Below are 26,178 nucleotides of genomic sequence, written 5' to 3' on the forward strand. Positions count from 1 at the left end.
TATAAGTGTAAAAAAAAAAAAAAAAAGTCCAGCCTGTATCCAAGCCCTATGCTATGAAGGGCGAAGTGTGGGATTTTGTTTACGACACTAATAGTTGGTAAATGCTTCATTTCTTACCTGTCTGTTGTTTTATTTATTAGACTATGTACGCCACCAACATCTGCAGTCTTTCTTCTTCGAATTTGAAATGAGTTCCTTGACGTCACCGATCACATATTATGCTACATACATAAATTAATAACGTTTTATTGAAGGTCTTTTGTTTTATTTGTTTTGATTTACAATCATATATTTCCTCCGTCAACTATAAATCACGCTGCAAGTTTCAGAACTCAGTTCAGTTAATAATTGTAGGGATACAACAGCGCTAAATTTGAGGTCCCCTTAACTTCTGGTAGCGGCTAAAAATCGTAATGTAGCTAACAGCCTCTTCTCGCAGCTTACAGCCTCTCTCATGACTGTATTCTTTTTCGTTAAGAATGGTTTGATGATGCTCGACAGCTCTGAACTACAGGATTCATCCATTCTTAGATAATTATGGAAATAATCGGCCTCCAGCTGCTTAAGTAACAGAACTTGGGTGAATTTCTTTCTTTGCATTAGCCACTTCTTTGCTCACAGCTTCCTCTCGGCTTGTTACTTCTAAAACAGCCAAGGCAAACCCCCGTTTTTGCTTCTATGTAAAGCCCAGCGGGATCTCGAAGAACATAAACTCAGTGAACTAAAGGCCAAATCAGAGCAACAGGACGGTACTGTAATGGCGGAGTGCTGTCTGTTGGGATGTTTGTAGGCTGTCACGGAAGTGGTCGGTCGGTCGGTCGGCCGGCCGATAAATTGGTGGGTGTGTAAGGAAGTCAAGTCCTATTTGTGTGAGTGTTAAACGGGCCTGTTTTTCCGTTCACAGCTGATGCCGCGTTTATATTTTTGTAAGCGTATCCAACGCTGCGTTGCTACGGCGGCGTCTTACTGATTAAACGAAGTTTATTATATCGTATCGTGAGCTTTATTAAACATAACGTGGTATCGTTGAGACGTTCGTGACATTCTGCTTGTTTACATTCTTTCCTGGATCTTCAGCCTATGGTTTATTGTTGTTCTGACATTTCGACATTATGAGTGGCTAGCGTTGTTCACCATTGGCCTTCTATTACTGGTGACGCCGATAAAGCCAGCCACTCGCACTAACGAACTCCCAGAGAAACGAATAACATGATATGTTCGCATATGCAGTTCTGTCTGTTGTAGGATGTTTTCTATAATTTCTTACTTCTTTCCTCATTAATGATCTGTATTTGTGAAATATGTGAAGTTGCACTAGAATCAAGTTAGGCTGTAGGTGGTAACGCAATTCAGTTAAAAGGCTAGGCAAATAGCGAGATGGTTCCTTTGAAAGGGCACGGCCGACTTCCTTCCCAAATCCGAAGAGACCGATGACTTCGCTGTCTGGTCTCCTCCTCCTCCTCCTCCTCCTCCTCCTCCTCCTATACAACCCAACCCAACTCAGTTAAAAGGCAAGAGCGTATCGCCTGCAACAGGTAAAGCGCTGTGCCGTTCAAATCAACGTTCGGCTTTAGGATAGTTATGGTTTTAAAAAAAAATGGTTCAAATGACTCTGAGCACTATGGGACTTAACATCTGAGGTCATCAGCTCCCTAGAACTTAGAACTACTTAAACCTAACTAACCTAAGGACATCACACACATCCATGCCAGAGCCAGGATTCGAACCTGCGACCGTAGCAGTCGCGCGGTTCCGGACTGAGCGCACGGAACCGCACGGCCACCGCGACCGGCCGCACTTTTTCATTTTTAAACGTTCGTTTAATGAGTAATCACGATCATTCACGCGGCGTCATAGTCAGATCATATTTCTTCCCCATACTGTACACGGTGTTGTGAAGGATATATGGAGCTGATAAGCGTATAGCGTCGTAAACGCGGGACTGAGCTTGAAGCACGTTGACGTGTGTGCTACGTCCGTTCAGCAGACTAATAATAATGACAGCTGATAGTGTGTATGGAGTGTGTAGCGTGTGCATTGTTTGGCAGTGAGAAATAAATGAATGGAATAGCACTAGTTTTTACAGTATTGAATATCTTCTTTTCAAAACAGTGTTGTACACTAGGGATAAACCAAACGAAGCTGCTGTTTTCAACAGACTAGTCTCGTATTCGGAAGAATGGAGTCTCCAAAAGTCTATCTCCATCTGGACACCCGTACGTCGGTTTTCGTATTTTTCCCTAAATGACTTCAAGCAAGAGTTGCTGCCTTAAGGCCACCGCCGGCTACTTTTCCCCATCCTTGTCAAACTAGACCATTAAGTACATAAATCGGTGCGTATATGAATTATATTTTTGTTCATTTCTTAATTTGTAATACCATGACATGGGTCAGCAGCTGCCTCTTTTTCTTCTTCTGTTACCGCTGTCGCGCTGCATAATGCTTAACGAATCAGATGTCGAAAGTAACCCGTGTGCTCTGGCGAAATAGGGTAACACAGCAGTCAACAACAGAACTGAACTGTAGAAAGTTTTAAATGTGTTCAGGATTACAGTGATACCTTTCACTGCACAAATATCTAATTGTACAGCTATACATCGCAAGTTCGCAAGGGGTGTGTAACAGAGGTACTTTTTGCACCACCTCCATCTACACCGCTTTCAACCCTTTTCCTTTCCAATCGCGAATGGTGCGCGTTTTCGACCTGGATTTTAGATAGCTGGTTTGAATCTTTTTACTCTTTTTCTGGACAACAAATATAAAGAAAATTGCACATGTTTGATGTGGGAATGTATTTTAATTGACTTACTGTAGTTTCACAGTTGATACATATAGGTGTGCGAAAAGTTAAGATCATCCCGCACTTTGTTTATAGTTTACTGAACGTTCCTTCGATATCAACATCTGACGTTCGCGCTGTACACAGCCAGATATATTCAACGTGTGGCCGTTGGCTGCTAAATTTCCGCTGCTCCACAGTTTCATTTCTAGTGGTCGCTGTTCCCCCTGCAGGCCAATGCCTTCCCTCACTCAATAACAATCGTGCGCGTTGATAAAGTGATCGCCAGACTGTTATCTGGATGTATTGGGGAGAACAGTCAATCGACACGCAGTCTAAAGCACGGAAGTATTTTAAAGCAAACCTCGCGGGCGATGAGTGGGGTCTCGTTCTTAACGCAAGATCCTTGAAAAACTCCTCAGGTGGTTTAGTGCTGATTGATTTTTCCGTATGCGAGGCGAGAACGGCGGCGTAGAGGAGCGGAATGCTGCGTGCGGGAGGGTAAGCAAACGCGAGGCGCGGGCTGCACGTGTGACGAGGCAAGGTCAGACAACAGCTGAGTCACGCCGACTTGCACTTGTGGCGAGGCCAGCGCCACGCCGCGTCAGTTGCCGCAAACACAGCCACAGCCCTCCGTCGGCTGCTGCCGAGTGCGGTCGCTCTGCTCCACTCCCAGGTCACTAAAGCTTACAAACGTTTTTTTTGGCAACTGCCTTTGTTCTCTTTGTTCCGACGACTCTTTCCCTTTGTAGCTCGCAGGCCAATGCCCTTTTTTCATAGCAACGCATAGACTCGTGAGGATACATTTTTGGACCCTTACATCAATACCAAGGAAGCCACTAGATCGTGTATGGCGGAGGGTACGTCTGGCACCACTAATTGATCCCCCTTCCCAGTTCCACTCGCGAATGGCGTGTGGGAAGAATGATTGTTGGTAAGCCTGTATATAACCCTTTTTTATTCCGTTTAAGTTTGCCCTGGATAGTTGCTCATACGTATTTTACGGCAGACATTGTTTCCAGCAATTTGTGTACAGTGTAGTTTTACAGCAGCGGATTTTTTTCGAGGTACACGCAGTATGTTACATTGATTTACGCTAATGATTAACTGCTAATCCATGCACCATTCATCAATCGTCTGTAGGTCATTCCGCAAATCGATACCGTTTTCTGGCGTTGCTTCTTTCTTACAGACAACTGCATTATCTGCGAACAGTCTTAAAGAGCTTCCGACGCTTTCTGTTGGCTCATTTACATACATGGTAAACAGTAATGGTCCTGTCACACTTCCTTCGGGTACTCCAGAATTTAACTTTCCATCTGTCGATTTCGTTCCGTTGAGAGCGACGTGTTGAGTTCTATGTGCAAGGAAGTCTTGAATTCAGTCACAAATCTAGTCCGATACTTTATCAGCTTGTATTGTTTTCACTAGATGGCAGTGCGAGACGGTGTCAAATGCGTTCCTGAAGTGAAGGAACACGGCAACAACCTGAGTACTGTTGTCTACAGCGCTGTGGATGTTACAGAGAAATGAGCGAACTGAGAGAGAGAGAGAGAGAGAGAGAGAGAGAGAGAGAGAGAGAGGGGGGGGGGGGGGCGTGAGTGTTGAAAAGTATATTTCCTGATTCTCACAGTTGGCTATTTGTATTCCACATCAACCTATATCTGTGCTGTACGAGTCACTGTAAAGTGAGCTATGTTTAAAATTTCAGTTATGTGGCTCATCAGGAAGTTAGTTGAAAATCCGTTCCAAAATTTATATGTACAGGCGGATAAAGTTACCTAAAATAACGTATTAAAAATGGATTGATATGAAGACGCGGCAGAAAGAGCTGTGGTGTTTGTGGGTGTATATGATCAGGCCGTGAATGAACTTGCTCGATCTGGTGGTGTATCAGTGCGGACTAACCAACGTGTCTACAAGAAATGGTGTCTCACTCACAGCCATGTAACACAGCATAAAAACAGTGGTTGTAAAACTTTGCTAATCGATAGGAATAGAGATGCGTATTACACCTTGTCAACGAAACTCTATTTTAAACCCTACAGTAAATACTGCTGTCCGTGAACGCAGGTCCGTCTTATGCCGTTTCCGAGCGAACATCGTGAAGGGGACAGTGTGCAGTGGACATTTGGAGTCTGGTTCCGCATAAAGGCCCATTGCTCACTGCAACCACAGAAACTGGGGAGTACCCGACTGGTGGTGAGTAGTGTGGTCCAACAAGTCGCGATTTTGCTTCTTTTTTGAACGATGCAAGGTGTAGATTACACCAACGGCTCAATGAGGCGTTTAACTCCAGTGTCTGGAGGGTGTAGTTAATGCAGAAGATGGTTCAGTGTTTCGGGGGTGGGGGGGGGGGGGGGGGGGGGTTCATACAACCACTTAGCTCCACGCGATCATGGACCGTGATGTTTATTTCATCACCATCAGTGAGCAAGTGTTGCGTAGCGTAGGTTTCTGTATTTTTGTGATAAATTTACTATGAATGTTCCCATCTTCCAAGAAAACAGCTGTGTTCGGAGGGCTGCATGCAAATGATATTAGGTTCACGTGTAATCAGGCGCCCTATCGCTCCTGACTGACCCGCTAAATCACTTCCGTCAGTATAAGATAATAATTATGCCACACCCCAAGGGCAAAACGATTTTATTTGCCGACTTTGGCATGTAGAAAGGATTGGTCGAGAGTGACGAGTCCCATCTCCTTTTATCTGCTATGATTATCAAATAAATATTCGGTACTAGAGACACACAAAATTGCAAAATCTGCATGAAAAACCTCTCCACTGCGGAAGGTTAACTGTTTGGTGTAGTTTACCCGCATCTGCATTATTGGGCTTTTTTGTGTATGTGTTGTGTCCTAACACAGGTTAGAGGGACGGCGGAGGCTTACAGGTCAGTCTGAAATTTCCGAGCGGTTAGGAGCATATGCAGAAAGACAAACTTCCAATGAAGGCAGTTTGATAGCTTGGATCAGCAGCATACCCTGTAACAGGGCACCTACGAGAGGCATGGATTTTGGGACACTAAGCTGCTCAGCGCAGGAGACTCAAGGAACTCAGGGATCTGATTAACACTATTTATTTGCACACAGAGTATCTACTATCTGAAGGCTAATTCTAAACATTAGAAAAAGCAAATGATGCTACTGGTTGCACAAAAGAAGTCAGTGTCTGAGTCCGTGCTGTGAGGGCTAAGAGAAACAAACACCAACCACTGGCCGAATGAGTAGTACGAACTCTGAGAGCAGCACTCAAAGTGAGAAAAACAGACTTGTCAGAGCTGATCCGAGGCTGGCGACGAGCGACTCGGAGTTGGCGTTCCAACGATCTAACCGAGAGCATTCTGTAACAACTACGTTGGGTTTTTAAAGGATTGAGGCGACGCACTGTTTCTCGCTTCCTATAGTCGGCCCCCCAATCCACCGGCACTTCTCAGGCTTCGGCCAATCTGACGAGTGGCTGTGCAGCTCCAGGGCGTTTCTGGCCAATCACATTCAGATTCCTCCGCTTCTCGTACTCTGTAGGTAGGGATATTTCTGGCCTTTACATTAAGGAACTCCAAGTTCGCTAGCAACAGTGTTCAGATGAAAGTTGAACGTCACTGCCATTCTTTTTATGGCTCGCAACAATTTTAAGTCACGTGGTTCTGCCCGGAGGCCTCTCGTGTGTGGGGACCGCTGTTGTAGCGCTTCAAGCTGTATGAACCCAGTCATGTGGTTCTCAGGAATTGCCTATGCTATGACATGCCTTCTTGTGACCACCTTCTACTGTGACATCTTACAACAGCGTCTAGCCGATGGATGGAGTTACCAGTTAAATCTCTGAAGTGAAGCTTCTCCCGTGGGACAGCCGGCCAGAGCGTCTGCAATTTGCAGGGGTCTAGCGTTACTGTTTATCTCCGGTAACCTAAACATTAACACATTTGCCTTCTCTCTACATTGTGTCTTTGATTTCCTATCTTGGTCTGCCCTGGCTGACTTCCAAGAGCCTTGAGCTTAACAGTGTACACTTCAATATATCGGTAGTATATGGCCATGTGTGTGTGTGTGTGTGTGTGTGTGTGTGTGTGTGTGTGTGTGTGTGTGCGTGCGTGCGTGCGTGCGTGCGCGATTGTTTGTTTTTGTAATTACTTCCTTCCAGAATGTAGAAGCCGACCCATTAAGATGCGGTTGCTAGCCGTACACAAAGATCAACTATATCCAGAATAAGATTTTCACTCTGCAGCAGAGTGTGCGCTGATATGAAACTTCCTGGCGGATTAAAACTGTGTGCCGGACCGAGACTCGAACTCGGGGTGCCTTTCACGGGCAAGTGCTCTACCAACTGAGCTACCCAAGCACGACTCACGCCCCGTTCTCACAGCTTTACTTCCGCCAGTACCTCGTCTTCTACCTTCCAATTTTTACAGAAGTTTCATATCAGCGCACACTCCGCTGCAGAGTGAAAATCTCATTCTGGAAACATCCTCCAGGCTGTGGCTAAGCCATGTCTCCGCAATAGCCTTTCTTTCAGGAGTGCTAGTCCTGCAAGGTTGCAGGAGAACTTCTGTGAAGTTTGGAAGGTAGGAGACGAGGTGACGAGGTACGGGGCGTGAGTCGTGCTTGGGTAGCTCAGTTGGTAGAGCACTTGGCCGCGAAAGGCAAAGGTCCCGAGGTTCGAGTCTCGGTCCGGCACGCATTTTTAATCCGCCAGGAAATTTCAGATCAACTATAGACTTAAAATTCCTTCAATACGTGGGGATGTGGAATGTGTTCTTAGGTCACGTGACCTCGACCCATGTGATTGTTATTTCATGGGACACTTAAAAGTTCAAGTTTACATGGATAAACACTTACCCACAATTCCTTTCCGGCATTATAATGTGAGAAATTCAGCAGCTTCTGCGTGTAATTCTGAAAAAGTGTGTGGACAATTTAGCCACTCGCCTGCAAGACTATCTCGATCACAGTCGGCGCCACCTAAGAGGATGTGATTTTTTTGCTTCTATTTCGTTGTGTATCCTCAAATGTCAGTGTGCCACTAATTTATAAAAATAGTGCGTTTTGTAGTTTATTAAAAAAAGTATGTGACAGTCTTCTCAGGAATACTATTCCTCTCTGCCGGTTCCTGTTTACTGGTTTTTGTAGTGCTGGCAAAGGAAGGATGTTCCAACGTATTTCTTTATTTCCTTTCCAATAGAGAGGCTTAACTTCAGCATATTTCAGCGAGTCGGGAAATGATCCATTAATAGATCTTTGGAACACAAGTTGCTAAAGATGTTGCTAAACACGGAAATGCACACTGTAATTAAGTTTGTCACAGCCACTAGAATTTTTCGATGTGATATCGAGCTATACCTAATGCCTCAACCTGAAACAAACAACTGGAAAGAAGGAAGGAAGGAAGGAAAGATGAGCGTGTAGCTTCTCGCAACATCAAGATCAATGGAGATTGATGACGGAGTTGACAGGGCAAATGGGGAAGTAAATCGACTCTAGTCTAACTGAAAGAACCAATCTAACATTCACCTTGATTTATCGAAATCGACGAAAGCTTAAGTTCAAGTGAGGAAAGTCGAACGACGACTTGAACCCTGCTCCGCCCGTATATTTTAGCCTGTAGTGTTGCAACCAATGAGCCACCAAGCTCAGTAAATTTGGTACAATTGGTCGTGCTTTATGTGGTAGACTCGAAAAGAAACAGAGGCATGTTGTTGCCCATTTTCGATCGTTACACATGGAAGTACCTTTGTGTGATTGTCTATTGAGGAAATTGGGCAACGGCCTTGCCGCGGTGGATACACCGGTTCCCGTGCGATCACCGAAGTTAAGCGCTGTCGGGCGTAGTCGGCACGTGGATGGGTGACCATCCCGGCCGCCATGCACTGTTGCCATTTTTCGGGGTGCACTCAGCCTCGTGATGCCAATTGAGGAGCTGCTCGACCGAATAGTAGCGGCTTCGGTCAAGAATACCATCATAACGACCGGGAGAGCGGTGTGCTGACTCCACGCCCCTCCTATCCGCATGCTCCACTGAGGATGACACGGCGGTCGGATGGTCCCGGTAGGCCACTCGTGGCCTGAAGACGGAGTTCTATAGAGCAATGTGGCCCCGGAGTTGAGACACTGAATTCGTATTCGTGAGGATCGCGTTTCAAATACACGTCCGTTTACTTTGTCTATATTTTACATGGTCTCCCTGAATCATGGGAGGCGGTAAACAGGATGGTTGATTTGTTAAAGCCACGGCCGATATTTTGTTCTGATCACCGGTAACTTTGAGCTTGTGCTGCATCTCTAACGACCTCGACGTAGATAGGCCAGTACCCTATCTTTCTTTCTTTCTTCCGTCCGTCCGTTTGGTTTTGTACAGTTTCATGGCTTTATAGTGGTACTCTCAAAGGACGAATCCCGACGACTTTTTTAAGTATGGTAGGTAGCAAGTTAAATTTTTGTATAAATGCCGTTTCTTAACAGGAATGCAGTTTTCCGAGCTGACAGTTACTGCCAACACTGTTCATGACGCCGTGTGACGAATACACGTGTGAACTTTAGCACATCGCCTGGCTTGCCCAATCATCGTTATCTGTTTTCTTGGAAGATGTACCACAAGAGATTTCTGCTTAATTGAACAAAGTCTTTCAAAGCTGTAAACACGTCCAATTACGTAAAAGAGTCCCGTATTCTTTTCAATTAGCTGACCTGCATAAGCATCCTGCAATAAAATCTCGCTACCCTCCGTTAATTTTTGTTGCGCTGATTGTCTTGGCCTTGTTTATTATTTTCTTTGTAGTTTTTATGTAACGCTTAACATTTGTGCTTTTGTAATTGAGTGTATAAATTCTATTTCCCATTTTTAAATGTATTTTGTCTTTCTTCTAGGTTTCCGCAATTTTCCCTTGGTACCATCACATGCCAAAGAAATAGGTAAGTATTTCCTACAGCGAAAATCGTAAATTCCCTATTAATTCTATACTAATGTCTCCAGAACCAGGGCCAGCCATGATCTTAAACTTCTGAGGATACCCTCCAGTTTAGTTACTGTCAGTAAAGTTTATCCTTTCAGTTTCTGTAGTAACACTTTTCTCTCTCTCTGTTCTTTGTGCTACCACTTTCTGTGCATGAAAGCAGAGCAATTTGATTATACTGTAGGACATCCCGGAAGACACAGATGCAAAGATAATGAAAGACCCAATACATGTGTAGATCTTGAAGAACTTACTAAGGAGAGCCTGGAAAGCGACTTAACTGTATGATTCAGGACGTGAACGAAGGGAAGGAAGGTGATACACCGGATTACAGAAGTGAACCCTGAGGTTAGAACAGCCCTCATGAAAGGACAAAAAGCATAACCTGCTTTTCGTTCAATGTTGGTAAAAAGACTACCAGGTAGTGAGGCACTGCATGAAATTCCATGGCCTCGATTATGTGTCAAAATATCCTGTTAAACATGCATTCAAGAAAAATCAGAAGAGAAGATTTTGTCAAAAATTCAGAACTACGTGCTACGATAGAAAAGCAAACCTACTCTCGGAAATAGAAGCAGCATGGCATATGGTACACTTCCCACAGCTATGAAATGAAGATTTCCAGTGCAGGATACGAATCTGCCACAAAAACGGTGTGGGACTCAGAGTAGCGACTTCACAGAAGAAGAAAAAAAGGAAACAGGACAAAAGTATCCGATGTAGATAGAGATCGTGATGCAGCTCACTAGGCTGGAAGAGCCGATGACTCTTACTACAACGTTAAAGCATCTAGTAACAGCCTCCTAAAGGGGAAGTACATTACTACTCCCGGACGCTATTTTGTAAATTGGATCCATGTCAGTGTAAAAAACTTGTCGACGAATAAGGATGATCTGGAATACATTTTGAAATCGGATTACACCAGATGAAACAAATTACATATCTTAGATACACTATGTGATCAAAAGTATCCAGACACCCCCAAAAACATACGTTTTTAATGTTAGGTGTATTGTGCTGCCACATACTGCCAGGTACTCTATATAAGCGACATCAGTAGTCATTGGACATCGTGAGAGAACAGAATGGGGCGTTCCGCGGAACTCACGGACTTCGAACTTGATCAGGTGATTGAGTGACACTTAAATCATACGTCTGTACGCGAGATTTCCACACTCCTAAACATTCCTAGGTCCACTGTTTCCGATGTGATAGTGAAGTGGAAACGTGAAGTGACACGTACAGCTCAAAAGCGTACAGGCCGACCTCGTCTGTTGATTGGCAGAGACTGCCGACAGTTGAAGAGGGTCGTAATGTGTAACAGGCAGACATCTATCCAGTCCATCACACAGGAATTCCAAACTGCATCAAGATCCAGTGAAAGTATTATGACAGTTGGGCGGGAGGTGAGGAAACTCGTACCAAAGGAAACGTGTCGATAAGGGTAAAATAAAACATTCTGAGTGCCTACTGGGAAGAAATTAGACGAGTGTTTCATAATCCGGGAAGTCCATCGTCGGGTGATTATGTAGATTTGAGAACACAGGTAGTGACAGGCCATACATAGAGCAATGGAGCTGTCTATATCTATCATAAGACGTCCTTCTCGGGGAATATCTTGTATCTTGACCGAAGCATTGCATAAATTGATGTGAACCAAGAGGAGCCAAAAAGCTCTGCCAGAGTAGGATAATCCAAGAAGAAAGAACCCGAAAGTGTCTAGTTACAGAATCGTGAAATAACAGTTTAAAGAAGAATTACGGAGAACAAAAATTGAAATTATGGACACAGTTCGTAAAAACCATCCAAGAAATGAGTCCCTGTGGAATACCACATGAAACAGTCAGCGGGAAGACACAATCAATAATTATCCTGCCCACGCTCAAATGAAATGATTGGACGGCAATAGAAAGTGGGGAACAGAAAGCTGCATTGATGGTAGAAGCACTGCTTTGTGCGATACAGGAGAAAGCGACATATGAGAGATGTTAAAGGAGGTCTACATAAATAATAATCTTGTGTATCCTTTCACATAAGAAGAAATTAGGCGAAGAGTTTTACAACTGAAAAAGAAAACAAAAATCAAAGACTGGATGAGGTTCCTGCAGGTGTAATAAAAGCCTTAATTGATCAGCCATCTACTTGAGTTAAGTACATTAAGAGTACTTCTTGCTGGCAAGGGTGTCTGCACCTTCTAAGAATGCTGAGGTGATGCTTATTACTTCCGATGTTACCCAAATCCTATAGTGTGTCTTGTTTCGTTAACGTCCTAGGTAATAAATTCGAAAAACTTTTATGCAAAAATTGCAAGACCATATACTACCACAAGGTATCAACCCTCAACAGCGCAGTTGCAGGAGAAACAAGGCAACAGAAAACGCAATAAATAAAGCGATCTCGCTTGCGACACACATCTTGGTAGGTTAGAGCGATGGCAATAGATATTACGGGTGCTTTCGATAACCTCTAGCCCGTATCTTCGTCTGATTGTCCGAGAGAGTTGGAATGCTTACAGACCCTGTTCAACAGCATTAGATTACTACCGCTGGTGAAAAGCATATTTAATGTGTTGAAGACAGTCATCTTGAAAACTGTCCGAAGAGCCTGTGTAGCTCAAAGTTTTGTGTGTATACTGGAACCTGTATTACGTAAGTTACATAAAGCGAATGAAGTGATGTGCCGTGTGAGCGGTGACTCAAGAAGAATTTTAGAGGATAAATCTAATGCTGCGCTCTATGAACTTAAAGGATGTCTCAGATTCTCATTAGCACCATAGAAAACTGCATAACCTCTTCTATAAAGGAACATCTCACGAAGTTTCAAAGCAAAATTAAATTATGTAATGATTTTAAGAAGATTATTAATGAAATACTTTAGTTTACTATAGATGAACGACAGAACTTAACATATTATATAGAGGAGACAAGCATAAAAAATACAAAGGTGAGGCATAAAATTATAAATATCGCAATATTAGAGTCTGTTATGGGATTTGTTGCAACTGTGTGTGTCCATGAAGTAAACTTTTTATTACTCAGAAAAGAGCAACGAGGTGTGCTTCTGAAACTAACAGGCACCTTCCGTACGACCACGATCGATGAATTGCTGATAATCCTGGAAACATGACAGTTGAATCTGGTAATCACAAAAAGATTATCTTTGCATTGGTTAAAGAACGGCGTTGAAACGGAAAGACGCAAGATACCTGAAAATGAGGGAAACACGGAACAAGAAATACACTATCACAGTGGCAGAATGAATTGAACCCTCAGTCAGAGGCAGAACAACATACGAATTTCTTCCTAACATCAGGGACAAACTAAAAGTGATGTTATTGGCCCAACGGGTGGTCTGACACATACATGACTGGTCATAGCCCGTTCGGAACGTATCTGTATAAGATCAGTAGACAAATAATATAAATGGTACTCGCGCTTGTGGCAGTAAAGCTGCTCGGGACAAGACGAGGGACTGTACGCTCTACGAAGATGCAGTGGGTCATGGTTGGGAGGAGGATGTTGGATCCCAAAGCAATACTGACGAATGAGTCCACCTGATGCCTCTAGAAGTTCAGTCACTCGACAGAGTGGTTTTATTCCCTGAGAGTCAAAGTTCTGTGCAGCCAGGGAGAAGGTAACTAATGTAAGCGACACTGAAGGCAGCTGTCACACTGTACATCGTGTCAGTGCGAGCGATTTGGGTTTGTGGATGGCGCAGTGAATCTTGAAAGAAACGATGCTGATGTGCCGTTCTGTGCCCAAGTAATCCAAAAGGTCAAATAATGGACAAACGAATACACGTGTACTGGTGTAGTCAGAGCAACAGTAGTACCAACAAGAGTGTGAGTACTTCAATAAATTGTTAAGGACAGTTGCAATTTTGTAGTGATAGTAAGTAATTTTTTTCTCTCTTGTGCTGTTTCTGTTTGTGGTATTAGTTTCTGTGGTGTTAGTATCTAGTAAGTATTTTTCTTTCTTGTTCTGTTTCTGTTGTGGTATTAGTATGTAGCAATTTTATTTCTTGTTCTCTCTCTCTGTTTGTGGTATTAGTTTCTGTTGTCTTAGTATGCAGTTAGTAGTAATAATTGTTAAACACACATTTTATCTCATAAAATATGCTGGCCGCATGGCCTGTTTCAGCTGTCCTGATAATAGGATATAATTGTAAATAAAGAAAGACTGAATAAATGAATAAATAAATAAATAAATAAATAGATATAAATTTGTGTATATTTTTCAGTAAAATCTGTTTCAATTTTGTCTTTTATTACCCCTTAATTTTATGTAAATTTAAAAAAAATAAAGTTAGGATTCAAAATGTTTTCTTACATAGTTGATGAACTATTATTCAATAAATATCGAATTATCATTTTTAAATATAATAAAGTCACTAATATTAATGAAATGTTCAGAGGACTTGTCCGTCCGACAGGATTACACAGGTGAAGTACATTAAGGGACTGAAAAGTACCAAAAGGGTCATACAGCTAGTTAGTATTATTGCTTCTTGGAATACTTATAAAAACAGTTATTTTTTCATCGACACACAAAAAATATTACGCTCTGAACACTCTGAATGGCGTCTAGATTCCACTTTTGTATATAAGCAAAGTTCATATCTGCCTCTTGAATTGGCAAATGTTGGCCAGTGAGAACCTATATTCTGAAAACGTATGTCGTTTGGTACCGAAAATGCTGCCTTTCTTCTCTTTGGAGTTGAAAGATGAGAAGTTTGATCATTTATGGGCCTATTCTTGAATGTAGACTGAAGATGGGCATGATTGTGGAATGATTTCTTTTCTTCCACTGTGGATCAGGGACGGATACAGGTTGCATATTTTCCTCTTCATCCTCCTCCCCTTCCTCATTTGTATTGTATACAGGTTCTGCAACATTTTGTGAAGTACTAGCAAATAGCGAAAGAGGCGCAAGGTGAACATCTTCCGAATTGTCCTCCTCTTCGTCACCCGCACTTATTGCTGGTTCTGCAATATTTTGTGCAATACTAGCACACAACTAAAGATTCGCTGCATTATTATTATTATTGCGCGAAGTACTCCTCATCATTCCATATTCATTGTCATCACTACAATATCAATATCACGTGAAATATTTGCTAGTCCAGTAAGAATTTCTTCGTCTGTAAGACCTCTTCTGTAATAGGTTGCCGTAGCCTGAAACAAAACAAAATCTTACTAACTTCACTAATGTTTTGCTAGCCACGCATCATTTCTATTGTTCTTATAAAACGAATCTCCGTGTTGTCCTCAGCAAGGATATGTTTTTATTTATAAAGGGTCTTGAAAGCAGAAAAAGCGATAGACATCAAAGAAATTCAACCAAAACTCAATCTAACCTGAACTTGTGAAGTCAGTACACTGTACTGGACGAGACTATGTCCCGATCATATTGTACGTTGTAATTGAATATGACGGGGGTACTGTATTGATGTTTTATCTAAATTAACAGTAGTATGTGTATAGGTAACTAAATAAATATTACCACGCGACTCAATTCATACATAAACCTTACTTTTATTTACGTAGCGTTGCAGCGTTGTTACACACACCAAGCTGTCATTTGCAAAACACCTGTTCACATTACGGGCTGATGTATAGGTTTCCGAATGGCGTTCGGGTTGTACTAACATGAAGCGTAGGAAGCACGAACCGTATGGAATGGGACCTGACCCTTCCCACAGTCTACCGAGCTGTTGATTTACGTTAAGTCCACACAGAATCTGCCGGGACTCTCAAGTCCCGCCAGTAAATGAAGGGTTAAGTTGTGTCATAGCTGCCTACGCAAAGTCTTACGAGTAATGCTAGTTTTTTCCTCATTTGAAACTCTCTAACTTTCCCTCCGTGTGCATAACAGCGCTCTTTTTCTACCACCTGAGAAACTGAGTATTTGTGTCATTATGTACATATAGCCTACCCTCATAAAAATCCCATTTTGTATCACTTTTCCTGTATTGTTTTCCTCAGTTTTCTGCTTTTAACCAGCGGGACAAATATTAGATCTGGTCACGGTGGTTTGCCGACACATGATTTCTACTTGAAACAGGATTGTCTCTCATTAACACGGGTTTTTATCATTAGCTATTATATAGTCACTTTCTTAGGACATTATATTCGTCATTGACTGTAGAAAGTTTTTCTCTGACAAATGCAATTTCTGCCTTAGGACCTTCATTAAGTGGTGTACTGCAGGCGGCTGTGCTTCAGCTCATGTCAGACATTAAAATCCTCCGATATGCTTACATGTCGTCGTCGTATCTGACCCTTATAACTGTAAGAAAACAGCAACATTAAACGAGAGAAAGGCTGCATACGTCGTAAAGTGATATAAATTATATGAAATATTACAAATGTTGACATTCTGAACCTAATTCCAATGAACCAATGTTTCCGTACACTGTTTGCATGATTGTGAACCCCAGTTATGAGAAGTTATTATGTAGTTGAGAGGTATAGAGCGAGGATCTGGGAGTGGCAGCTGTCACGCCAAGAAAATTATTATTTCCGCAAAAGAAAATTGTTTTATTTCATCAGGAAAGTACAGCACTAAGAGAATATAGAGCATTAATTAGTTGTCAGAAGGCCTACAATAAAAAAAGACAAACTTCGTGTCAGACAGACACCAAATATTTTGACAAATGTTTAATATAGACCGTATAACCAGGTGTGAGTCCGTCGTTAGCTGTGGTCGTGCACTCCACCTGGCTCCCTCGCTAACTTCACGCAATAACTGCCAATACTATAATATTTAAGAAACAAGATATTAAAACCCTGCAATAACGAGGTTGCACAACTGGATATACAGGATAAACAATTTCATGAATATTTCAATCATAGAAGTGTCAGAGCTCTGAAAATTTTAAAATATTAACAGGACTATTATCCTTCATTATTTAGAACAGAAACTGTTAACATTATTACAATTATCCATATTAACTAATAAAATCAAGACACACAGAAAAAAATTGTGAAATGACAACTATGAACTTTAAGATATAAAAGGTGAAATTTTAAGTTTGTCAAGCTCCAAAAACTCATAACAGGCCTCAATCAAACTTAAGTCCAAAGGGAAATCCAATTTTCACCAAACCATGGTTACTGATATGCGAGGTGCCGGGGCTAGAAGTGTATTTAACACTAAATTCTTCTAGAATCTTCATATGGAAAGGATGTTCTAAGCCCCCGGCCCCCTTTTCTAACTCCGACTTCTGCTGTTGCACATGGATTAAGAAGAAACGCGAACTGACTGTAATCGGCCCTGCAAGTGGAGTAGAAAAGAGTTTGGCACCTGCAATAATTTAATTTGATAGCTCTTAATTTGATAAAGGAAAGTTTCATTAACGTAGTGAGAAATGAGAGTGGTACTCTACCGTTCTACAGAATGGAAGTTCTGTACAAAATAATAATTCAATTTATTATGACTAAACTAAAAATAATAAACAAAAGACATGAAACATTTACAATACGTCAAATTGGATACTCAAATAAATGCTGTGTAGGTGCAGTTGTCCATAAAGTAGCTTGTGACGTTTATGCCCAAGTGGTATGTGGAGCCAATTCCTTACAACTCAAATCTTAAGAGAAACACCCAGCCAACCCAACATTAATTGCTGCTAAAGTAGTGAGAACTCAGACAATGAACACCCAAGACAGAACCACGTTAGAAAAAACGGGAACAGGCCCGCTGTGCTGAGTTCTGATTATCACATAGCAAAATTCCCTAATCTGCCGGTGCTGCGGACATACAGTACATTACTAAGCTGTCTTCTTAACTGCAAGGACACGATCTGGCGTACCGGAGGCTATGGCTGGTTGCTTCGACGTTCCGTCGTGGTGACGATAATGTCGCGAGTATAGCCCGAAACAAATTATCCTGGTCTGGTTGTGCCAGACTAAAGACTTCCTAGCAATACAAATGCGCCTCTGAGGAAGACGAAGAAGGCTCACCACACAATCACTGACGGTACAGTGATTGATTTTAACAAGCGAAGTCACACAGTAACTCCGATAAAGTTAACTTTAGCCAAAACTGCTCAAGACGGACAACGTAGACCGCTTGTACACAAAACGCTCAGTTGCCAACTGTACTCGGAAAGTTACGTTGAAGTCGAAACTTCAGCAACTTCGTCAAACAGTTACAATTAAATGAAAGTATTTTAGACAGTCAACGAAAGGCAGGCTGTCCAGAGCAGCGAGAGCTCAGTCTTGTAACCTACTCCGACCGAGGCGGGAGCCTACTCTAACAAGAGCACCCGTAAAGCCGAACACAGAACATTACCACCCCCACCACAGTGGCCGTGCCAATCAGCAACTCGAAAGTGTTTTCACTAAGTTTCTGCGAAGTAACGGAATCTCTAACCCAGCGGCTCCTTCAGGCCCCTGTAGGTGTGTCGCCCCCGCTCTTATGACAATGTCGGCGTCTGGACAGCATCCACTCGACTCCCTCACACCCGTTGGCATAACCCTTTCAAGATCAGCAGAACCCGCCTGTCACCGGACCACCCGGGTGACATGAGGCGCTGCGTGGGAAGTCCGCGTGTGAAGGAACAGCAACTTTTCACCGCATTCAATTAGAGAGGAAAATATTCATATCTTCTGAGTTCCGCTAGCCGTAGTTTGACGACCACTGCACTGGAGGTCTTCTCGCAGGAGCAAGGAGGCATGTGTTCTAGAATTGTGTCCGAAGCGACGCGTATCTGCGTGGCTGGAAGGAGGTACGCCACGGCCGAAATGTGGACTTTACCTGATGCTGTTCACTGTCTGTCACTGCCAGCCACTCTTCTTCCCATCGACGCATGCCTCTGACCCCGACAAGGTGGCAAACTCAACGAACTGAGAATCGTGACACACCTCATTGGCCGCTACATCCGCCGTTCCGTTTCCCGTAATACCCATATGCCCTGGCACCCAGCAGAAAGATACCTACTTTCCCAATCTTTGTAACTGGAGAGGAGCGTCCTATATGTCCTGGAATTCTTTATCTGCTGGCTACAAGTGTTGGAAAGAGTGAATGGCGCTCAGGGAGTCGGAACAGACGAGGAATTTAGCAGACACGACACATCTCATCTACTCCAGCGCTCTCAAGGCAGCGGATAATTAGACATCAAAGATAGTACAGTCTTAGGTAACCGAAACTAGTGGACACGATCAGGAAAAACAACAGTGCAGCCAACGGAATCCCACTATGTAGACCCATCCTTGAATACAGCTACACAGTTATGATGCTCATTTAAAATGTCGGAATATATCTTATTTAAAACATACGCGGAAGTGAAATCTCTCCTGTACTGCACTAAATTTAAAATTGCTCCGGTGCTCTTCAGTAAGCAGGGTGGCAGTCGATTAAACCTCTGAATTTGGGTCTATATTCCCTCAACACCAAGTGACTCCATCTCGCGTTTCACGCGAACCCCAAGCGGCTTGTTGCTCGTGGATACCGAGGAGAAAGCGTTTCATGGCTGGACGAGCCACAGTATGTTACGCCGGCGAATTCGGAGCAGCGAGAATCCTAAATGCTTGACGTACCATGAGGAGTTGCCACCGGATTGTGAGTGGCGGTTCCCCAGCCTCAGCACAGAGATTGTGTTTGGGGTGGCCCTGCAAGCATCCGTGGTCAATCTGATCCCTCTCATGGTGGATTGCGTCACTAACCTTCAGGTATGAGAGTCTCGCTAATCCGCATATCGTGCACCCATAGTCTAACCGTGATCTCCCGAAAGCCCTGCAAAACTGGAGCAGGCGCGCCCTGTCCACTCCCGAAGACCCGTGACTAAGGCACTGATATATTCGGTGTGTTCTGGGCCCTTGCCCCCCAGGTTCTTTGGAAAAAAATGAGGTCTAGAACCGTCACCGAATCTTTAAAAGGTAGAATGGTGTCCCTCATATGCAACTCAGGTAAGTTAAAAATACGACGAGGACTATTAAAATAGACACAAAAACACTCCTCTTCAGAAAATGTAGAACTTGTCTTTACAGCCCACTTCTCCAACCTGTTTACTGTAAGTTTCAACTGACGAGTCGGTGTTGCCTTGTTGGAGGAGGAACAGCAAACTGCAAAATCGTCCACAGATACGAAGCATTGTACAGGTCACGAAGGCCCCATTGGTAGAGCGTCCGTGGAATACTATGTCTACAAGAAGTCTTAAGACTTACTGATGTTGCACAGACTATTCTGTCAGGGTGCAGTCATTGAACTATATGAAAAAAACGTAAAGTAGTTACAAATCACGGCGCGCACACACTTTATTCAACATATAAACGTCACTACAGATATTCGGATTTCGGTTATGATATGATCGATATGCCTGCCATCATTGGCGATTTTAGTGGCGCAGACGAATAGCGAAATTCTGCATGACCCGCTGAAGTCTCAGAACATCGATGCTGTCGATGACCTCCTGAATGGCTGTTTTCAGCTGAGCAATGGTTTTGGGGTTATTGCTGTACATCATGTCTTTAATATAGCCCTGCAAAAAGGAGTCTGGAGGAAATGATGGCTAATTGAGGCCCATGCCAGTGGCCTCTGGGTACCCTAGAGCCAGGATGAGGTCCCCAAAGTTCTCCTCCAGGGCATCAAATACTCTCCTGCTTCGATCAGGTCGAGCTCCGTCTGGCATGAACCATATCTTGTCGAAATCAGGTTCACTTTGGATAATTACGATGAAATCATCTTGCAAAACCTTCACGTACCGTTCGGTAGTCACCGTGCCATTAAGGAATGATGTCACACCGATTATTCCTGACCGGATATTGCACATCACACAGTCACCCATTGAGGGTGAAAAGACTTCTCAATCGCGAAATGCAGATTCTCAGTTCCCAAAGTTCCCAGTTCAATTTTACTTATTGACGAACCCTTAAAAGTGAAATGGCAGAGCCGGCCGGGGTGGTGGAGCGGTTCTAGGCGCTACAGTCTGGAACCGCGCGACCACTAGGGTCGCAGGTTCGAATCCTGCCTCGGACATGGATGTGTGTGATGTCCTTAGGGTAGTTAGGTTTAAGTAGTTCTAAGTTCTAGGGGAATGATGACCTCAGAAGTTGTCCCATAGTGCTCAGAGCCATTTGAACCATTTTTGAAATGGCAAGGTGCTTGCTCATGTGCATACCAATTCCCATCGTACCCCGCAGCCAACCGTGCAGTTTGAACGTGCTAACGCAGACCGTTCAGAAGTTATGACTATTTTATTTCATATAGTTCAATAATTGTCACCCTATACAATGTAGCCTCTAGCAGGGACAGGTTGTTGACGTGCATCGACATCTCTTGCGATAGACATGTAGCACGTTTTCGGTATGGTTATTCAGGATAATTAACTTTAATTTAAGTCGAAATTAGTAGCAGGAAACTGCACTTTCGGACTTTAAATGTTTGTTACTGATTTTCGCGAACTAATGTGCAGTTAAATGCGTTTTCCCCCACGTGTTTTTGTATCTAATACCCTGCTTGCAGTATTACATATACACTCCTGGAAATTAAAATAAGAACACCGTGAATTCATTGTCCCAGGAAGGGGAAAATTTATTGACACATTCCTGGGGTCAGATACATCACATGATCACACTGACAGAACCACAGGCACATAGACACAGGCAACAGAGCATGCACAATGTCGGCACTAGGACAGTGTATATCCACCTTTCGCAGCAATGCAGGCTGCTATTCTCCCATGGAGACGATCGTAGAGATGCTGGATGTAGTCCTGTGGAACGGCTTGCCATGCCATTTCCACCTGGTGCCTCAGTTGGACCAGCGTTCGTGCTGGACGTGCAGACAGCGTGAGATGACGCTTCATCCAGTTCCAAACATGCTCAGTGGGGGACAGTTCCGGATATCTTGCTGGCCAGGGTAGTTGACTCACACCTTCTAGAGCACGTTGGGTGGCACGGACGTGCATTGCCCTGTTGGAACAGCAAGTTCCCTTGCCGGTCTAGGATTGGTAGAACGATGGGTTCGATGACGGTTTGGATGTACCGTGCACTATTCAGTGTCACCTCGACGATCACCAGAGGTGTACGGCCAGTGTAGGAGATCGCTCCCCACACCATGATGCCGGGTGTTGGCCCTGTGTGCCTTGGTCGTATGCAGTCCTGATTATGGCGCTCACCTGCACGGCGCCAAACACACATACGACCATCATTGGCACCAAGGCAGAAGCGAGTCTCATCGCTGAAGACGACACGTCTCCATTCGTCCCTCCATTCACGCCTGTCGCGACACCACTGGAGGCGGGTGCACGATGTTGGGGCGTGAGCGGAAGACGGCCTAACGGTGTGCGGGACCGTAGCCCAGCTTCATGGAGACGGTTGCGAATGGTCCTCGCCGATACCCCAGGAGCAACAGTGTCCCTAATTTGCTAGGAAGTGGCGGTGCGGTCCCCTACGGCACTGCGTAGGATCCTACGGTCTTGGCGTGCATCCGTGCGTCGCTGCGGTCCGGTCCCAGGTCGACGGGCACGCGCACCTTCCGCCGACCACTGGCGACAACATCGATGTACTGTGGAGACCTCACGCCCCACGTTTTGAGCAATTCGGCGGTACGTCCACCCGGCCTCCCGCATGCCCACTATACGCCCTCGCTCAAAGTCCGTCAACTGCACGGTTCACGTCCACGCTGTCGCGGCATGCTACCCGTGTTAAAGACTGCGATGGAGCTCCGTATGCCACGGCAAACTGGCTGACACTGACGGCGGCGGTGCACAAATGCTGCGCAGCTAGCGCCATTCGACGGCCAACACCGCGATTCCTGGTGTGTCCGCTGTGCCGTGCGTGTGATCATTGCTTGTACAGCCCTCTCGCAGTGTCCGGAGCAAGTATGGTGAGTCTGACACACCGGTGTCAATGTGTTCTTTTTTCCATTTCCAGGAGTGTATTAATAAATGTTTTTTATACCGCAATTCATATGAAGCCACCATACACGTAAGTGTGAACCTTATACTGTAACTGTAACTGTCTGTTTCCATCAACAGGATTAATCTTCGGGTTTTGCCCACTCAAGCCGGCCGCGGTGGTCTAGCGGTTAAGGCGCACAGTCCGGAACCGCGAGACTGCTACGGTCGCAGGTTCGAATCCTGCCTCGGGCATGGATGTGTGTGATGTCCTTAGGTTAGTTAGGTTTAAGTAGTTCTAAGTTCTAGGGGACTGATGACCACAGCAGTTAAGTCCCATAGTGCTCAGAGCCATTTGAACCATTTTTTTGCCCACTCAGTCTTCTTGTTTATATATACATGGTAATGAGTTGTGTTTGTGGTGTTTCCATATTTTTATTCACTCGTTGTATTTAAACTTCTTCTTTTCGTCAATAAAAAGGTATGGTAATTTACTTAGACTTATTGTTATAAGTAATTCTACTCGCAAATAAACACTGTCCATTGCGCGATGATTCCATTTGTTATCTTTCAAATGGTTTAAATGGCTCTGAGAGCACTATGGGACTTAACATCGGAGGTCATCAGTCTCCTAGAACTTAGAACTGTTTAAACCTAACCAACCTAAGGCCATCACACACATCCATGCCAGAGGCAGGATTCGAATGTGCGACCGTAGCGGTCGCACGGTTGCAGACCGAAGCGCCTAGAACCGTTCGGCCACTGCGGCCGGCGTGTCATCTTTCAACGTGCACACTTGTTGTGTTGTACAGAGGCCGACTGTACAGAGCGAGCCTTTCCTTGCGATACGAAGTAACTAAAAAGTTTGGCAATATCCCTTTAAAAAGTAGTCTTACATGAAGTAGGAATCATGATAAAACTTGTCATTTTCGTACAGGTCGTTACTAGAGACATGTTTCATTGACAGGGAGACAAATTTCGAGCAGGGATCGAAGCATGAAGCTTTGTTGTAGTAGTTACATGCCCATTTATGTTCCAGGTTACAGCAACATTCAGTATAGCATCACGCTTAAAACTTCTATTTCCGTTAGAATGTCGCAGGAACAGTTTCTATAGTCACATTATTCTTGTGATGGTCGCCCTTACCACCCACCTCATTGGTCCAAAATAGCTCGCTAAACCAAAAGTTAGTCGCATCCTAATACACTGATCAGCCAGTACATTATGATCACCGCCCTTCTGTCGATATAAACCCGTCCTGGCAAGCAATGACTGCTAGTCAGACAAACGCACGGTGCGTGTAGTATCAGTGAGCGTGCATCCGTGTTTAGAATGGGGAAGGCGCGCGATCTATCTGAGTTTGACCGAGGGCAGATTGTGACGGCCCGGAGGCTTGGCACGACCGTTTCGGAAACTGCACCACTTGTCGCGTGTTCGAGGAGTGCTGTGGTGAGTGTCTTCAACATATGGCGAAACCGAGGTGAGACCACGTCCAGCCGTCGTGGGGTTGGGCGGCCACCCGTCGTCATTGCAGCTGTCGGACATCGTAGGCTGCGCAGACTGGTAAAGCAGGACAGGCGGCGAACTGTGGCGGAACTAACATCAGACTTTAATGCTGGGCAGAGAACAAGTGTGCCTGAACACAAAATGCACCAAACACTCCTAACTATGGACTTCCGCAGACGACAACCCATGCATGTGCCACTGTTAACTCGACGACATCGTCAGTTCGACTGAATTGGGTACGTTATCATCGGCAATGGACGTTGGCGTAGTGTCAGAGCGTTGCATGGTCTGATAAATCACGATATCTTCTTCATGTTGCCGATGGGAGGGCCGTGACACTTGTATTGTGGGTGGGAGACAAGATGGCGGCGGCTCCATTGTTGTCAGGGAAACATCAAGTGGCCATCCATGGTTCGAGTGTAGCTCATGCAAGGTACCATGACGGCCAGGCAATATCGTACAATGGTTGCAGACCACGTACCCCTTCATAACGACCATGTTTCCCGATGGCAGGGACATTTTTCTACAAGATAATGCGTCATGTCAAAAGACCAGGAGTATGATGGAGTGGTTCGAGGAACACAGTTGAGAGTTACAATTCATGTGCTGGCCCCCTAACTCGCCAGATTTGAACCCGATTGAAGGCATCTGGGATGTGATTGAACGTAGCGTCAGAGATCATGATCGACCCCTCCCCGGAATTTACCCGTGTTAGGCGACTTGTGTGTGCAGATATGGTGTCAACTCCTTCCAGCGACCTACAAAGGCCTCATTGCTTCCATGCCACGACGCGTCGCTTCTGTTATCTGTGCGAAAGGTGGACGCACTGGTGGTCATAATGTCCTGGCTGATTTGTGTTTACCAACGAGCTTTGATAACACATAAGATTCTTATGCGACGCGAAGGGCACAGACGTTGTGTAAAACGTGACGTTTAGCGCATTATTCCGTAGAGATTTTTCGGCTGGGTTTCAAATCTGAGACTCTCCGAACCAATCAATGTGTGTGATTATTCCTGAACATTCCCCATCTCATGCACTTCGTTTCCTCCTTGTGCTCACAAAAACAATGATTTTGAGAAATAAAGTTGGTCATGTTGGAGACATTCATTAAGGTGGAAATCAAATTGCAAAACTTTTTCTCCAACACTTCATTTTACATGCGGCCGGCCGGCCGGGATGGCCGAGAGGTTCTAGGCGCTCCAGTCTGGAACTGTGAGACCGCTACGGTCGCAGGTTCGAATCCTGCCTCGGGCATGGATGTGTGTGATGTCCTTAGGTTAGTTAGGTTTAAGTAGTTCTAAGTTCAAGGGGACTGATGACCTTGGAAGTTAAGTCCCATAGTGCTCAGAGCCATTTGAACCGAGTTACAGAGTTTAAACGTTATCCCACCTGTACACGTAAAATACCGACCTAAAAGCCGGTGTTAGGCGAAAACGTAGCTTATAAAGTGAAGTGACGCAGCACGTAGAAATATTGTTGTAAAATGTCTGTTATCATCAGAAGGGTTGTGGAAACCCCATGTTGTAGTACTTACACACATACAAAATTTTTGTGCATGTAAAATCCGGTTTGTGGTGTGAAATCAGTTCTGCGTTATTTTTATTTCATCTAAATAAATTATCAGAATTTTACTGATCTATGAAGTTCATTTCATATGAGTGACATGCTTCTCTGTGACAGGGAAAAGAAGGGAGCCTGCGGAAAAATGCTCCTGTCGGAGCACAAAATAGGCGAATAGCTCATGTTTATTAAAAGACTGACTGAAAAGTGGGGTAACAGCTGCCGTATTCTATCTTCCTCAGCACCTTTAAAAAATTTTCCCAAAAAGTTTGGCATGCGAACGTATTCGCTCTTGTTTATGGTGAGAAAGGAGGAGACAGCGGTAGTGGGAAATAAATGGAAAGATAATAAATACTGGACGATAGTAGGCAGTGGTTGTGGTATAGGAAGAACGAAGGGAAAAATGACAGTGTGAGAGAAAAAGAGGAACACAGTGGCACTGGAGTTGAACATAGTTGACAGTGGCAGAACAGTGCTAGGAAAAGAGAGGAGGAGACAGTGCCAAGGGAGGACAAATAAAGAAAGAGAAATTGGAAGTGTGCGAG

General features: G+C 44.2%; 1 protein-coding gene across 1 annotated transcript in view; it reads left to right on the top strand.

Annotated features, from left to right (window-relative positions):
* LOC126297593 (kelch-like ECH-associated protein 1B) overlaps window positions 1-26,178 on the top strand; it is a 425,725-nt gene that overhangs the window by 47,983 nt on the left and 351,564 nt on the right. The window contains exon 2 of the mRNA XM_049988568.1: window positions 9,641-9,685. The gene's annotated coding sequence lies outside the window, so the exon portion shown is untranslated. The remainder of the gene's footprint in view (window positions 1-9,640; window positions 9,686-26,178) is intronic.

This window comes from Schistocerca gregaria, chromosome X, assembly GCF_023897955.1.
Source record: "Schistocerca gregaria isolate iqSchGreg1 chromosome X, iqSchGreg1.2, whole genome shotgun sequence".
NCBI lineage: Eukaryota > Metazoa > Arthropoda > Insecta > Orthoptera > Acrididae > Schistocerca > Schistocerca gregaria.